General features: G+C 31.1%; 1 protein-coding gene and 1 non-coding gene across 2 annotated transcripts in view; both read left to right on the forward strand.

The window, feature by feature from the left end:
* The first annotated feature begins 1,286 nt into the window (after positions 1-1,286).
* LOC131850373 (5S ribosomal RNA) lies at positions 1,287-1,405 on the forward strand. Its single transcript, XR_009357832.1, has one exon. It is a non-coding gene; the product is annotated as a 5S ribosomal RNA (ribosomal RNA).
* Positions 1,406-4,563: 3,158 nt separating this feature from the next.
* LOC131850326 (uncharacterized) overlaps positions 4,564-17,034 on the forward strand; it is a 75,158-nt gene continuing 62,687 nt past the window's right edge. The window contains exon 1 of the mRNA XM_059200524.1: positions 4,564-4,799. The gene's annotated coding sequence lies outside the window, so the exon portion shown is untranslated. The remainder of the gene's footprint in view (positions 4,800-17,034) is intronic.

A 17,034-nucleotide genomic window follows, 5' to 3' on the forward strand; every position in this document is an offset into this window, starting at 1 on the left:
TTATTATGGAAAATATAAAAAAGACATTTAATTAGGCCGATACAAATGACGACAATGCCATCTATGAAAGCATTTTGAAAACATTGAGCCCCGTATTAGCACTGATTAAAGTGTAATTAAGTACTGGAAAATAACAAAATGAGTAAATATATGAAAATTACTTTTCTAAACGCATTATTTCATTTTAACATGTATATATAACTTTTTAAAAATTGATTAAACATTTTTGAAAACACAGTTTTGTTTTTTAAAACGTTTGCAAAACTATGAAGAATTCCATCGATACCAATCACGCCATCTATATGCAACTTTTAGCAATAATAATGGCTACTTCCTCATTGAGTGCCACTGATATTAGTAACAATACATGTCATAAAACTTGTTTGACGTGTCGTCCGTGCGTTAACTTCCCTTGATATTTCTTCTATAGGTAACAATATGTTCTTTATTTGAAAATAAACATTATAAAATACGGAAGAATACCAAGGGTCCTCTGAAATATGAACATAATTTATTTTTAATGATTGCAATATTTTATTATTTTTATGGCCATCATTGACTGTTCTGATTAAAAGTATATAAAAGTATGTACATATGTTTATATGTGTATCCGAATTTCTGCGTCGCAATAATTGTTAAAAGTTCATGTAATTATATCAACTCTACATGATTATTACACAGATATTATCCTACTCAGTTTAGGTATCAGGGAACAATTTAAATTGTAAATATTGAATTCAAAATAAAAATTATTATTATTATTATCCTTACTAATATTATGACGTAAGTAACTCTGTTTGTCTGTCTGTCTCGCCTTCACGCCAAAACTACCGAACCGATTTCAATGAAATTTGGTATATAGATAGTGTAGACCCTGAAAAAATACATAGACTACTTTTTAATGCAAACAAATGGTTGTAAGGGGTTGAAAGGGAAGATGAAACGTTCTATTGAGGTATCGCCATTTTTAAAGCTTGATACTTATTTTTTAAGCTTTTGTCTATATATGACATTCAAATTTTGTACAAATTTTACCCTTAAGGGGGTAAAATAAAATAAGAGTTGAAATGGAAATTCCTCATTCGTCCTCTATTCATTGCGAACGAAGTCGCGGGCACAGCTAGTCATTATCATAAATCCAAATGGAAAAACATTATATTCGATCTTTTTAAATCTATACTCAGTAGAAATTTGTCTATGATATGATTTAACGTGTTCGATGTTAAGATATTTCCTTATGACAGATGAAATATTTAAATGTCATACTTTGTTACTGAATTACAATAGACAACGTCCATACCACGTTGAAAACACCGGTTCTCGTCCGATCACCGAAGTTAAGCAACGTCGGGCACGGTCAGTACTTGGATGGGTGACCGCCTGGGAACACCGCGTGCCGTTGTCTTTTTATACCTAATTCTAGAATTATGCTCTACTTATTCAGAGAAGTTTAGTGCTTATTTTTGTTATATGGTTTCTTATAATAATATTTAATAATAAAAAGCAGTCAGTTGTATACTAATGTTATAATTTCGAAAGAATCTCTGTATGTCTTTCCGTTTGTTTGGCTAACAACAGAATAGAACGTAAAATTTTATTTAATCCGAGTTATATCAGAATCAAGGAATACAAATGAAAAGTTTTTAATGTTTGAACAGCTATTGTTTCTGCTAAAATCTATAATTCGCATAACATATACCGTTAACTCAGGCGGGTGCTCCATCAATTAAAAAAAAATGCTGATCTTGATCTTGTATTAAAAATTACTGTGGATCCATTACAGAAACCATAATGGATCTTCAATTATTGAATTCCGCATTAGAACAGTATTGGAACTGGTCTTACTGTCCTACGTAAGCAACGATAATTTTATTCTTTTATGGATTGTAACGGAATGGTGCAACCACCTGTGCTGACGGTTTAAACTGGCAGGGCACCAGTGGAGGATGATGAGTATGAGGTCAGGTCAATTAGCCCATCGTGGTAAATTGACCATCACCAATGGAAGATGATGAAATGAGCGTAAAGTCAGGTCAATTAGCCCATCGTGGTAAATTCTCCATGAATTTATCACTATGGTTTTATTCACGATGGATGGTCAACCTGACATCGTAGGTACATTGCTAGCAATGTCTGTTCATGGTATTAGTCCACATTACAAATAATCCCCTTCCCCATTCGATATTTGAATAAAAGAAAGAAAGAAAGAAAGAAGGAAAATTGTTTATTTGGTACACTGAAAATAATTTTTAAAATTTAAATTACAATTTATATTAATAATTACATTACAGTACCAAATAGGTCTCCGCTCAGCTCATATACAATAAACATAATAAAATAATAATAATAATACACATACATACATAAATCCAGGCGGACAACACAGAGTAAACATTTGACAATGGAGAAACTGTTTCTATGAGTGATACCTTTTTTTTTTACATCATGAAAATCCTCATGGAGAACCATTCGCTTAGGGACGAATGGATACTGCCGGACTCATACAGCCTAAAAACCTGATGGCTATTCCTCTTCTACATAATCGCCGTGGCCATGGGATACGCAAGCATTCACCAAGACCACCGGCATGGTTCGTTCGAGGGGACCTATCTAGGCGTGCAAGGAATGGCCTCTGCACGCCACCTCCAGATCCTAATGCCTCCCCGGTGAGCTTCAGATGACCCTAACCATCCTTCACCCTAGGGTCTCTTTTTTTTTCGGACTACTCTGATACTGTTGGCCGCAGCTGGCCTTTACAGCTTCACCGGACGTTAGGGGGCGAGTGCAGATAGCACTCCAAATCCGCGGAAGGTCTTATGGAGCGGCTGAAGGCCAACTCCTGCCTGACGGATACGACTTTAGTCTGAGGGCACCACTAGGGGTTCGAATCTCGGCTCTGGCCGTCGTAAATTCGATCCCCGTTTGAATTGGACGGGGGATCGATCGGAGAGGCCTAGGGTCTCTATGAGTGATACCAGTCTTATATTAGAGAACCTAGTAGTTATAATTATATCTCAGGACAATTCACACATCTAGTCCCAAGCTATGCAGAGCTTTCAATCGATTTTGAGGATTCTATTTTTATTAAAAACTGATGCTTGTTATGTAATCTTATATATTGGATCAGTAGTATTGAATTTACATTAATAATAGAGTTTTTTATAATAGAAGTTTTTTAATGTCCTCAATTTTAATTTGGAATATATTTTTTTATATAATTAATGTGCCGTAAAATGCCGTAATTATGAAAAAAATCCATGTTTATGTTTATTCCATGCTAACTAATTAGATAACAATTACTGAAATGTGTATATTATTATATTATTTACCTAAGACTTAGATGTTACTTGAAAAAAAAAAGTTTTTAAATCTTATTTATGGTATAAATATTGTTAATATTTTTATGTATTTTTTGATAACGTAAAAACTCTTCTAAATTCAAATCAGAGTCTTAACACTATTCTGATAATCTAATTTTCAAATATCGTATTGCATATTATCGAATAGCTTGATATTGCTCACGTAGGTCATCTAAACAAGACGAGTAAATTGTTTAATTGTCTCGAACGGAATCGAACTTGCTAACCGGGTTACTGACCACCGCTACTCACAAGTGAGCCAATAACGGGTCTATCAATGGTCGAATTTTCGCTTAACTATGTTAAGACTGATCGGTAAATACTAAAATCATTATGAGACGATACATTTACAGTAACTACACAAATATAGAAGCCATAGACAATCCGAATACAAGTCGTAATTCGCTTTGTATAATATTCTCTCTCGATCAATTTAGTCCAAGCTGCTTTGTACTATATTTCTTGATTTTCTTTAAAACTGGAAAGGCAGAGAAGTAAGCCATACAGCCATCTGCCATTGGTACTTTTTGATATTTTTTTAAACTTCTGGAAAGACAAAGAACTAAACCATACAGCCATAACTGTAATTGTATTTATATTTTAAATATTTTCACGTTTTCTTATAATAGTTTATGTGAAATGGAAACAGTATATCTAGAAAATTATAAATTAAATAAGAAAATTACCTTAATTTCTTATATTTATATAGATTAAACAACAAGGGAAAAAAAATAATTTGTACCTACACCGATTTTTTTTGTTTACCTACTACCTATTTCTCTATACTATAATTACAAGAATACTAACAACTTGACGAAGTTACCTAAATTTTACATAAGTGATTACAATAAATTAACGCTTGCCACAAATTACTACCCTTCCACCCGCATAAAAAAAACATTACAACACTATGCTTTCATTGAGTACATTTTATTTTACTCAAACATTTGTCAATGACCCATATCTACAGCACGATTATCAACTTATCACGTGACCGCAAAGATAAGGCGCCAAAACAAAACACCGGTAGGCTGTACTGAAAAAAGTTGCCCCCAAAGTTGCATCTTTGCAACCGTTCCGCCTTCACAATAAAATTTATCATCTCTCTTGCACATTACGAAAACGCTCCGCGTAAGAGCGAGAAGGACGAACATGTGGCTACTCCCCAGGTAACTCGAAACTTGAAGTTATTCGAACGCGAGCTTTGCGCGGGAAAGCACGTTGTTCGATGCGCGCGACATTTTCGAAATTTTCGCCGGTTCCATTTTTGAAATATGAAAACTTGATTTCATATCCGCAATTTGTGGCTTTGTTTTATTTTTAATTCGTTTTACGTGACTGGAACACGTGTTGTAATGTGGCTGCGTGTGCGACTGTTGCAATCTGTGTGTACCGGGATCATCTTATTGTGCAATAAGGATTTCTAAGGACCCAAGAACGGTGAGTCGGACCGCTTTGACGGTTTTCTATAGAAATGGATACATTGATATTTATATGACATCCTTTATAACCATGTAACTAAATGTATGAGACCCTACGATACGTTATAAAAATGTATGAAAGAAAAACTTATGACATATTTTAAAATTACTTTAAATAATTTCATTAAAATTTAATATACGATAAAAAATATATATATAAAGTGTGTAAATTCTTAAACGAAATTACAAATATATATGTTTAAATATAAAATATATATGTAAGTTTGTCATGTTTTTTATATATGTAGTTTTACACTGTACCTACTTTACCTATATGGTGTACAAATAGATCGATTAAAGAATTTTATAATAATAATAAAGACCCAAGGCAACTCACACAGTGCCATCTAGTCCCAACTTAAGCAGATCTTATGCTTACTAAATGCTTATTAAACAATTAATAGAAATACTTAAATATATATATATATATTTCTAAATGCGTACATTCTATAAGTACGTATTTAGAAAAAAATATTAACTAATACAAACAATCTAGAATGAATAAAATAGTTTGTGTCTGTAATACCTACTTTACCGAGGATGTATATGATAATTCAATTACCAAAATATCTTTATAGATCGATTAAAGTTCGGAATGATATCGAGATGAGAAGAACTGACAAGAAACTCAGCTCGTAATTTTTTCAAATAATAGTGGAACATGTTTATGATAAATACAGTTTTATAATAATAATAGATGACCCAAGGAACAAAAAATTTAACAGTGTTCACACAGTGCCATCTAGTCCCAACATATTTGAGGGAGCACAAGCCCACCAGCCACAATCTTGACTGTTTCAGGTTACTTACGTCAATTATATTATTTACAGCATAGGCTGTACCGATCACAGTTTTCACCCATTACAATATTAAACATTATTTAATTTACAATATGTCATTACAAAATTTATAATAAGTTTCTTTATTGTTATTACATTATCCATGTCAATGGGAAAAATTAATATATATATATATATATATATATATATATATATAATAAGCTTTAGAGCAAAGTGCATGTATCTTAAATTTGGTACATTTAAAACACTCAATTTATTATAAAAACGTATACAATGTCCCATGAAAGATGTACTTACTTTTTTAGACGATAAAAAAATTTTTAACTAATACATTTAAACACATACATAATATTTTCATATATATATGAGAGGGAACAGTAAGAATTGTTTCTTTAAAGCGTTCTCTAAGAGATTCGCGACACGGTAAATTATAAATTGAACGAATTGCTCTTTTTTGTAATATAAAAATTGATTCTACATCACCGCTCTTCCCCACAATATAATACCATACGACATTATACTATGTGTCTGTTGCAGTATCAGAACTGCTAATTTTTCTGATAGCAAAAGCAGCCGAGGATGTATTATGCAATTTATTATCTATTAATATAACTCATCAACAAAGTCCAAAACTGATGTAATCGCACTTGTTTTACATTTGTAAAGAGAATTTAACACATTTTGTTTTCATTGAATTAAGCGCTAGATTATTTGATGTAAACCAGTTTAGAACATCCTCAAGAGCAATATTTATATTATTAAAATCCTTTGTATTTCTTTTCACTTTGAAAATAAGTGATGTGTCATCAGCAAACAATACTATGTCAAGTATGTTTTGAAACTGGTATGGTAAGTCATTTATATAAACAAGAAAAAGAAATGGGCCAAGTATAAATCATTTTTATAAAACCCCTTGGATCTTTAATGTCTAAAAATCAAATAATCCAATGAGTTCTGAGGATTTTTTTATTCATGTAATGCTCTGCGTAATAATATGGTCAACGCAATCAAACGCTTTAGAAAGATCACAGAAGACACCAATGGCATCTGTGAATCTTCCCAACGAAAATACTTTGTATTAAGTTAATGCCTGCATCAGTAGTAGACCGTCCACTCATAAATCCGAGAAATAAATCATGTGTATTAAAATGAGCTAACATTTGTAACAATTATAATATAACTTCACGACTGTAATCGCAAATGGGTTAGTTAGAGGTATCAACTGTCGACGCTACTGTTAGATACCCTAAGTATAGACTTATTTTAATAAATCAAAATCATCTTTAATGAACTATGATATATCAAACATGTTTACTGAAAAATGACAAGAAGCTCTTATTCATTTCAAATGAACTAGTACATTTTTACAAAAATACAGATTCGATTTTAAATTCAAATTAGAGTATAGTATTTATAGTAATAAGTATTTTATAAATAATTATCCTTAATAATGATTAATGTGAATGTAGGAATGTATGTTACACATTTACACAAAAACTACTGAACCGATCATCATGACATTTTGTACACATGTACTTGGAGGTATTAGAATGAACATAGGACTTTTTATTTTTATTCAATGCGTCCGAAGCCGCAGGTAAAAGCTAGTATAATATATATATTTTATATTTATATACAAAAATAGTCCTTTAAACGTTTCTGACGTTATTTTGATTTTTTTTACTGGATAAATATGGAACGGTGCACTCGTCTGCGCTAATGGTATTAAGCTACTGGAATACCCGTGGATGATAACAGAATGTTGAAGTCAGACTAGTTAGTCCCATCTTTGTGTTCATTTGATTTTTTTTTATGGAATGATGATGGAATGTACCCGCCTGCGCTAACGGTTTACGCTCGCGGGGCACCAGTGGAAGATGATAAAATGAAGATGAAGTCAGGTGAGTTAGCCCACCTTGACAAATTCTCCAAGAATTTATCATGATAGTTTCCAGCGGGAAACCGTGTGGAGGTCAATCTGACATGGTACATTGCTAGCCACTAGTTCCCATTACTAACAATCCCCTTCCCTCGGATGGATTTACAACGATAGGTTTCCCGAGGGCACCACGTGGAGGTCGACCTGATAGAGTAAATTGTTTGAAATAGGGCCTCAATTAGATTTGTTAACGATGATTACAATAATGAGTAGATTTTATCTTATCAAGACAAGAACTCCGTAACTGCAATTTTAGATCGTTACCTACTGAGCACATACTTAGTTTCTTAAATATTAAAGTACTTGTTACTCTATGTCGTAGCTACTCTGTACTACTGTGTTACCCAATCATGCATGCATAAAGCATTAAAGAACAATAATAATAATAATAAATTCTTAATTTCTTGTTACCATATCAATATTCATTTGTTAACTTATTGACAAGGAAATTTTATGTGCATAATTAACATTCATAAATTAAGTTATCAATTTATTCAGTATCTACAAAAGTTATATGCCATGTAAATATTCTGTGTAGCGACAGTGCAGTGATATTCAATTCTGCGCCTTGACCTAAAGCAATAAAATTCATAACGGTTTGTAAGCCTTGTATAAATAGTCATTGACTTTTGATAAGTAGCGGCATTACACTCCGTCCATTTAAAGTACAGTCAGCATATAAAATTTAATAAAAATAATAAATTATTACTATATTAAATACTAGCTACTCGCTCCGGCTTCGCACGGGTGTACATGTATTATATATATAAACCTTCCTCTTGAATCACTCTGTCTATTAAAAAAAAACTCTTCAAAATCCGTTGCGTAGTTTTAAAGATTTAAGCTTACATAGGGACAGACAGCGACAGCGACTTTGTTTTATACTATATAATAATAATGTAGAGGTTCTTAGCCTAGTGGTTTACCATTCCGACTTAGACGCCAGATAGTTTGAAACTGGGCGAATCTTAAAAATTGTGTGCCTATTAAATTACACAGAATCTCCAATAACGACTCAAAAGTAATGCGAGAGATGACCTACTGCTGTCTCGCTTACTCGTTATCACGGTGAATTCAAATATATTCAACGCGGGAAGGGAATTATTAGTAATATGAACTAATAACCCCATAACCCTATAGCAAACAATGTACCATGTCAAGTTTACCCTATGTACTTCCACATGGAAACCATCGTGGTAAATTGCCATTTGCCGAGATAACTGACCTGAATTCATGCTCATCTTATCATCCTCCACTGGTGCTCCAGCGTAAACCGTTAGCGCAGGAGTAGATCATTCCATTATCATCCATAAAAAAAATATACCTAGATATTCTTATATTATCTAACTTAGCCTAAGCGGACTCGCCTTGCATAGGTATTCCAATTAATATATTACACATAAAACGTTAACAAATTATGCACCCAAACCTTCTTTAGAAATCTCTCTATTCATATATGAAATTAGCATTAAAATCCGTTCAGTAATTTCTAAGATTATCGCAAACATACAGGCATATTATGCGGCGGAGTGATTTATTTTACAATACAGATGATTGAAACTGTCTTGTAAACTTTACATAGTATAAAATGAAGTCGGTTTCGCCGTCTGTTCGGTTAGATCTTTTAAACTACGAAACTGATTTTAATGCAGTTCTTTACTAGATATTAGATAATAGATAGAGTGATTCAAGAGGAATGTTTATATGAATATGTATATATCTAGCTGTTCCCGCGACTTCGTCCGCGTGGAATTTTATTTTATTTTTCTAAAATAAAAGTTACTCCTTATTACATCAGCTACCTGCCAAAAAAAGTCCCGTCTAAATCGCTCCAGCCATTACAGAGATTAGCCGGAACAAACAGATCGACAGACAGACAGACAGACAAAAATTATAAAAAATGTTATTTTATGTTATATAAATGTTAGTTTAAAAAACCGTTACTTCAATATTACAAACAGACACTTAATTTATTTATATTTATAGATTGTACACCGTGGATAGGATAGGTAGATATAGGAGTTAATAAAATACTTGTATTTCATCAGATTTCATGTTTATTTGCCAACCCTACCGTCTATAGAAAATTTGCACTCTCAACACCACAAAAAGCCTATGCAATCGAACATAAGTAGGTACTCCAGTGGTAACGAGACCACAATAAAACAAAGGATCACAACAACCACTTGGCTTCTCCTTCTCACGCACTTAAAATATCAGCTCACCTTCAAGGGTCAGGCATCGCCCTTAATTAATGCTAGACAAAGACACAGATACACAAGTCCCACAAGACCGAAAGAGAGGTCAAAGTAAGTAGATTATAAAGCACCCTTCCAGTTCAGCGGACCGTATGCGGATTTTTTGCACGATTCTAAAACTCCATTTATATATTTTTTTTAACTCTGTGAGAACTACGCTTTACAGTCTGGTGAATTCAGGATCGGTATTTAAAAAAAAATGAATCGGTAATGTCACGCAATCTTGTAGTGTTTAATTAATTCGGGTATACGACTCATGTATAGTTAAATAGCATGAAGGAACAATTTGTTTTCTACTGCAAAATAAAATTACGGCCAGTATTAAGAATCACGTGAAATGTCAAATACTATATAAGTTTCATTAATTATGACGACCTCGGTGATCTAGCGGTTAAGCATTACGTCCGATGGTCGCGGGTTTGATTCTTAGCACGGCACAAACATTTGTATTCATAAGTATGATTTTTTATATCGGTCTGGTTGTTTTCTATGTATATATAAAATATATATGTATGTATTTACGAAAAAAAAATATCTATGTATTTTTATATTTAAAAAGATTTAATAAATACCGCCTTTCCTAAAATTCAGTCTTACAAAAAGAAGCATAATCTCGTTTCCATCTTTAAAGTCACACACACAAACATTTTTAATTCCTTTTTGACATGCAAAGACATCCCTTTCATTCAGCCAAATTAAAAAGACAACCTCTTGTCACTTGTTAAAAAAATAAATCACAAATCGTTTGAGGGCTAAACAATAGACTAAGTGCAGCACCCGACATTACTTCCTCATGGCGTTAACCAAACCATAAAATGTCTTATTGTTATTATAATTTATTTGTTTATTCGTAAATAAGGAGCGCGCATTTAATTAAAAGTTATGAAGGGGACTCTTCAGTTTTTTTATTATTTATACATTTTATAGTTTGTTTTGTAATGAAGAGCGTGTTTGTAAGTATTCTTATGGATATGTAATTAATATTCATTTGCATTATTATTAGAATAGTCAATAGTATAATTATTATTTACTAGTTGATGTCTGCATCACACTTTTCGAAATTTATTTATTTATTGCTTCTCACATGGTACATTATAGCTATTATTAATAAAAAGTACATAATACATGTGATACCCCGTAGGGGCACTGCAATTACATTATAACTATATACAGGTAAGTACATTAGAATAATTAGTTAAGTTCATAAATAATCGTTATATATCCCACAATTTCCATAATATCTTATATTATATTAAAGACTATGTGTTATTCTGATGTATTAGCTATATTACAGTAAAGTTATATCAAAATTCGTTAAGTAGTTTTTGTGTGAATGAGTAACAAATATCCATCCATCCATACACACAAACATTCGCGATTATAATATTAGTAAGAAGTTAGATTTTGATGCTTTTCCATTTAAGTTCTATTACTCTGTAGGAAATATTCTCTTATCTATAAGAGTTGTATGTAAGAGATTGCTTTAAGAGATAAGACCCGCCTTATGTTAAGGACATTGTATGCTATTATTTTTCAGTGCGTTATTTTTAGAGAGTATTATTATTGTTTATTTAGTAGATAATAATAAACTTATAAATAGTTTATTATTATCTACTTATGGATTATCTCTTAAAGCAATCTCTTACATACAACTCTTATAGATAAGAGAATAAAAAAAAAAAAATTTAGTAAAACCACTCGATTTAAAAAATAAATTAGTTGCTTCAATAAATAATTTAAAAGGGAATATTAGTAATATCGAATAATACGACAAAATACAAAATAAACATATGTTTTTTTTATAGTAAGTAATAATTATAGTAATCTCAGTTACATGTTACTATTTCTCATTCTAAAAAATGTTCAAACTTTTTTTTTATAAGCTCTAGAACAGTTCTCATGGAGACCAAAAGGGTGAGTACCCACGTCAGTTGTAGAAAAAAAATGTTACTGTAATTGTATGGAATTAAATAATAGATACGAAGGGGTAATGCTTGAGTGTACGACGAATTTAATTAAATCCTATATTTTGTTAAAGAAATTAGACGATTGTGTAACTTATTGCCTACATCAAAAAAGATTTTTTTTCATTAATTTTCAATTAATAATAATATTCTCCAGTAAACTCTTTGCTTTCAAAAAACAAATAACTAATGAACTGAGACGAAAATATCATCTATTGTAACTAATGTAATAAATATTTGTAATATTGTAGTCTGCAGTGTGTTCATCATAAAATTTTTAGTTTTCTTTGTATTGCTAATATCAAATAGTTTTACTAGAATTAGTAATGGTAGTTAATTAATAAGTAACACATAATCTCTGTAACATGCCTTAGTCAGTATTATATGATTATAGTAATCAATGGTTAACGTAGTGGGTGACACATTTGTTAAAATATATTAGAAAATAGCCTAAAGCCACACATGTATAATGTGTAACTGTTTGTTAATCTAAAAAAATAAAAAAATAATAATTTTAAAAATAAATATAAGATTTATCTCTTGCTGAGTCTCGTGTGTTCATCATAATTGTTTTAGTTTTCTTTGTATTGTAAATATAAAATAGTTTTAGTAGAATTAGTAATGGTAGTTAATTAATAAGTAACACATAATCTCTTTGACATGCCTTAGATAGCATTATATGATTTTAGTAATCAGTGAGTTTAACTAAAAAAAAAGGTGACACAATTCTTAAAAATTGTTAGAAAATAGCCTTAAGCTACATGTATAATGTGTAACTGTTTGTTGCCATAAAACAATAAAAAAAAAAATTGAAAAAATAAATATAAGAGATTATTACATCTTGCTGAGAAGTCACTGCACTTCGCAAAGTCAGGCTGGACACCTCTGATACAAACTCTGAAACTGCGGCTCAATCTTATCGATAAATGAGTTGCAATAAGTTTGCTTTTTAAATATTTATTTTTCTACCAATTTTAAATGTATTTTCTTTTAGAATTGTCATATATTTATTTAAAGCTAAAAGCTCGAATCTTAGTTTTAGGCTGTTAAGCTTTTTTGGGTTAGATTATTAAATGTTTTTTCTTTATTTTAGTCAAGGTTACTATTCCACGCGGACGAAGTCGCTGGCACAGCTAGTTTTATTTGGGTATCTTACGCTTTTTTTAATTAGCTACATTTTCTATACGAAAGTCGAAATTATCATATTTATTTCAGCTAGATCAACAACTTGTTATTTACGTATGTGTTAGACTATTAGACAACGTAACTGTAAGATTCATCTATCTATCTATATCTCACTTATACAAATAAACGTAAAACATCTACGACTCAATTTGTAATATATTGTAATTGTACAATATTTGTAAGTAAATCCCCATAGCGACCTCGTTCCTTCCCCAAACTAACTGCATATTCCATCCCTTTCGCACAATCACGAAGACGTTAACCCTCAATGCCCAGGTGTCCAGATTGTCAATATAAATCACCCTGGTTGGCCTCCTGACCTCTGGGTTTCGAGGATTAGGGGATTTTATGTTCCCAGGCCTTAAGGACCGAAGTTCGCTCCTTATTGCTTGTTACAGGGTTAGATAAATTTGTTCAGAGTGGATATTACCTACTGCGGGCTATGGGGGAGTTTTATAGAATTTATCTAATTTTAAATAGTGTATATAATCTATACATATGTATATATACAGAGAAGTAGAAATGGTAAATATATTATGATAATAATCCAGGATATTATAAAGTTGACGTGTTTGTTTTTTTTATTAAACGTGCCAATCCCAGGAACTACTAATTCGAACTTAGTTCAATTGATTGAATTAAAATGACCTTCTAAATCATTACATATTATAAAACAAAGTCGCTGTCGCTGTCGCTGTCTGTCCGTCTCTATGTATGCTTAAATCTTTAAAAATACGCAACGGATTTTGTAGCGGGTTTTTTTTAAATAGATAGAGTGATTCAAGAGGAAGGTATATATATATAATACATGTACAACCGTGGGAAGCCGGGGCGAGTCGCTAGTATTAAACATATTGTAGTACAATACTTGTTGTTTCTTCATTCAAAAGTAAGGAATATTAAAACGTAAAAATACGTGAAAAATATAACAATATCGGATAAGAATATTTTCTCGTTTTAGGCTTTGTCCTAAAGGAATGATTTTACGACAATGCGATTTTAGTTTTCGTACTTACTTTTTATTCTTTAATCAAATATTTCATGATGATAATATAGTATAATATAATATTTGTAAAATAGTTTATATTTTTGTTGCATATATTCATATGAACTTGGGATTATATGGCGTTATTTAATCTAAGTTAAGTATTAGGTTTCCTTGACTTCTACTTTTATAGATGTCAGTTGAAAATGAAACTGGTTCCTAACCCTTTTTCCCGCTCGTTCAATAAAAAATAAAGCCATTTTGAAAAGTCACGCCACATTCGAAAACGCGTTCTCTTTTCAAAAAAACCTTTTCGTATTTCAAGTCGACAATAGAGTCGGTCTATTTTTTTTTTTGCAAATAGTAAGTCAAAGAGAAATAATAGCATGCAGCCATCTATTGTTAAGTTTGAAATATCGACTCTACGAGGGGACCGTATTCTCAAGTTTAATGCAACAACACCTTTATAAAAAAAAACTAGCTTAAAGTTTACTTTAACTTAACAATAACGTATTACGATATACATTACAATCATAAAGATTTTACTAGCAGAAAAGAGGTTATAAAAATTTAACGACTATATTATTAAGTCGAGATAGTGTTTTCAATTATGTTATCTGTTGTTGCGAAAGATCTGTATGATGTTTTGTTGTGATAGGGCAATAAAACTGTTTTATTAGATACTAAATATATAAGAAGAAAAAGCATTTTACTCTTTGGTAGCATCTCCAGGCAAGTTTAGGCAGGTACTTTTCTTCTAAACAAAAAAAAAATATTTATTACATGATATGCTATTTTTGACATCTACTTAAAATATAAAATTGCTTTTAAAATATATATTATGATTAAGTCCACAGCTTAATAAAATTGATTTGTCTTTACCACCTCAGTAACAGTACTGCAGTGAAATATCAATATTCCCATACACATAACCGTATAATATATCAATAACGTAACCATTTCTCAATATATAATCAACCACTCATTGATTCTAATATCCAGCCCCTAAAATTGCGTCGTAAATTTCTCACAACCCGACACCAAGAAGCGATTGTTGTCAAAAATAAATCATACCATTTACATTGACGACCGTTGCTTCGAAAAAAAAAACTAGATCGGAACTTCTTGGACAAATGACAGTTATTTGTCACGGTAGCATACTAAATTCAATCCTAATGTCTTGATAATAGGGTTGAAATTTACAAATGCTGTAGCTGTAATACACCGTGATCCTGACCTTTCAAATTGGTGTAACGCATCTGCACCGTTCTAAAGCATTTTGCACACTTCCTCGCGATATTTATAACAATGGATCTTCTTAAGTTAACAATAGGACGAGACCAGGAGAATCGTCTGCTCTTGATTATATAATCGAACTTATTATTACTCCAATTTCAGAAGGTACATGTGAACGTAACTCAATAGTTGGCATAACAATACTACCAATTTAGTAAGGTAAACGTTCTATATTTGAATTAGTGACATTTGTGACGTTCAAGGATTTCGTGTTCTAATTTTGAATGACATATTAGGTAAGTAGACGGTATTAAAGCATATTTAAGTACATACTAGGATTACGTCACTTGGAACATATTTTTTTTTTTATTAATCTGTGGAACAATTTTTTTTCGGAAGGCATATTTGCTTGCTTGCTACCTTTTATGAAAGTTTTGTAGAATATGCAAGTCTGGCTGAATTAAATCGAAACTATTTATGTGTGAAACATACAAATTATTCTTTTTCAGATGTTACAAGTTGTTAGAGTCTATTTTGGTACAGTTTTCATAAGAGGGATGCCATCTCTTTTAAAACGTACATGATGTTAATTGCTCTGCGTACTATTATGTTATTTTAATGAAGTTTTTCTCAAATATAACTCTCTATATAAATCTCATGTTTCAGACATTAGTGACACTTTTATATGTTTAGATAAAACTTCTACATATTACATATTCAATTTAACATACAATATATGCCAGTAACTTTGTTATAGAAAGTATAAAATGGAACAATACAAAACAAATTATGTTCCTGAAAAATAAGTAAAAAAAATGTTTTCTCTCACGCCCATTGTAATATTTCAAACTAAATGGAGTTGCGTGGAATTAATTATAAATTCCTGCATACCTACATACCTACCAGTGAAATTTTACGCTGGACGACTATAGCCCCAAATAGCGTAAGGGTAGCATTTAATTGGCTCATAATGAGGCGTAAATAGGACCCTCTTATACTGATTATATACTTAATTTTTAAATTTAACATTATGTATGAAATAATTAGAAAAACTGGAAAGTACTCATAACTCAGTAAGCTCTGTGCGTATTTACTTCATATATATACATAGTACATGTTATTCGAGTATATTGTACAAAAAATCATAATTAAAAATATAAACTGGCTTTTATAAAAAAAATCTGTTGTGTTCCTTACTATTGAGAAGAACTCTTGACGTTCATAAGCTGAAATGGCCTACAAGACTAAATTATTTTTGATTTGAAGTATATTTTACATATAAATATAACCTTCTAGAAACAGTGAAGGAATTTCTCAAGATTCAAGATCAATGGAATGTTCCAGAGATATACTTATTAGAAATAAGTCAGAAATCATAACATTTGTGATTTCTAATAAGAAAAACGACAGATTCCTTATGACATAGGTCGTGTAGATTGTTACATTTACTATAGACTTAGGTCTAAACAAGTCTGAACTCTATTGTTTATGGCCTTAAAACTAAAAGATATATGATAACAAAATATTTGGAAGCAGATAACTGGTTTCTAACAATCAACAATATTTTTTTTTTACTATTACTCACTTCTAAAATGACTTGATATACCTACAATATACATAAAAAATATTGGAATATCAAGTAAAGAAATAAGTCGAATCAAGTGAAAAAAAAAAATCAAACGCTTAACAACAATAAAATATAAGAACGTAAACATATGCATCATCTGTGATTTTTTTATACTGTAACAGTTTTTAAAACGAAAAACGGCACGAGTTACATTATAGTTTTACTCTATGGATTCTCTCCTAGTTTATTAACGTCATAAC

The sequence above is a fragment of the Achroia grisella genome, unplaced genomic scaffold (genome assembly GCF_030625045.1).
Source record: "Achroia grisella isolate CSIRO2021 unplaced genomic scaffold, CSIRO_AGI_Agris_v1 utg754, whole genome shotgun sequence".
Taxonomy (NCBI): domain Eukaryota; kingdom Metazoa; phylum Arthropoda; class Insecta; order Lepidoptera; family Pyralidae; genus Achroia; species Achroia grisella.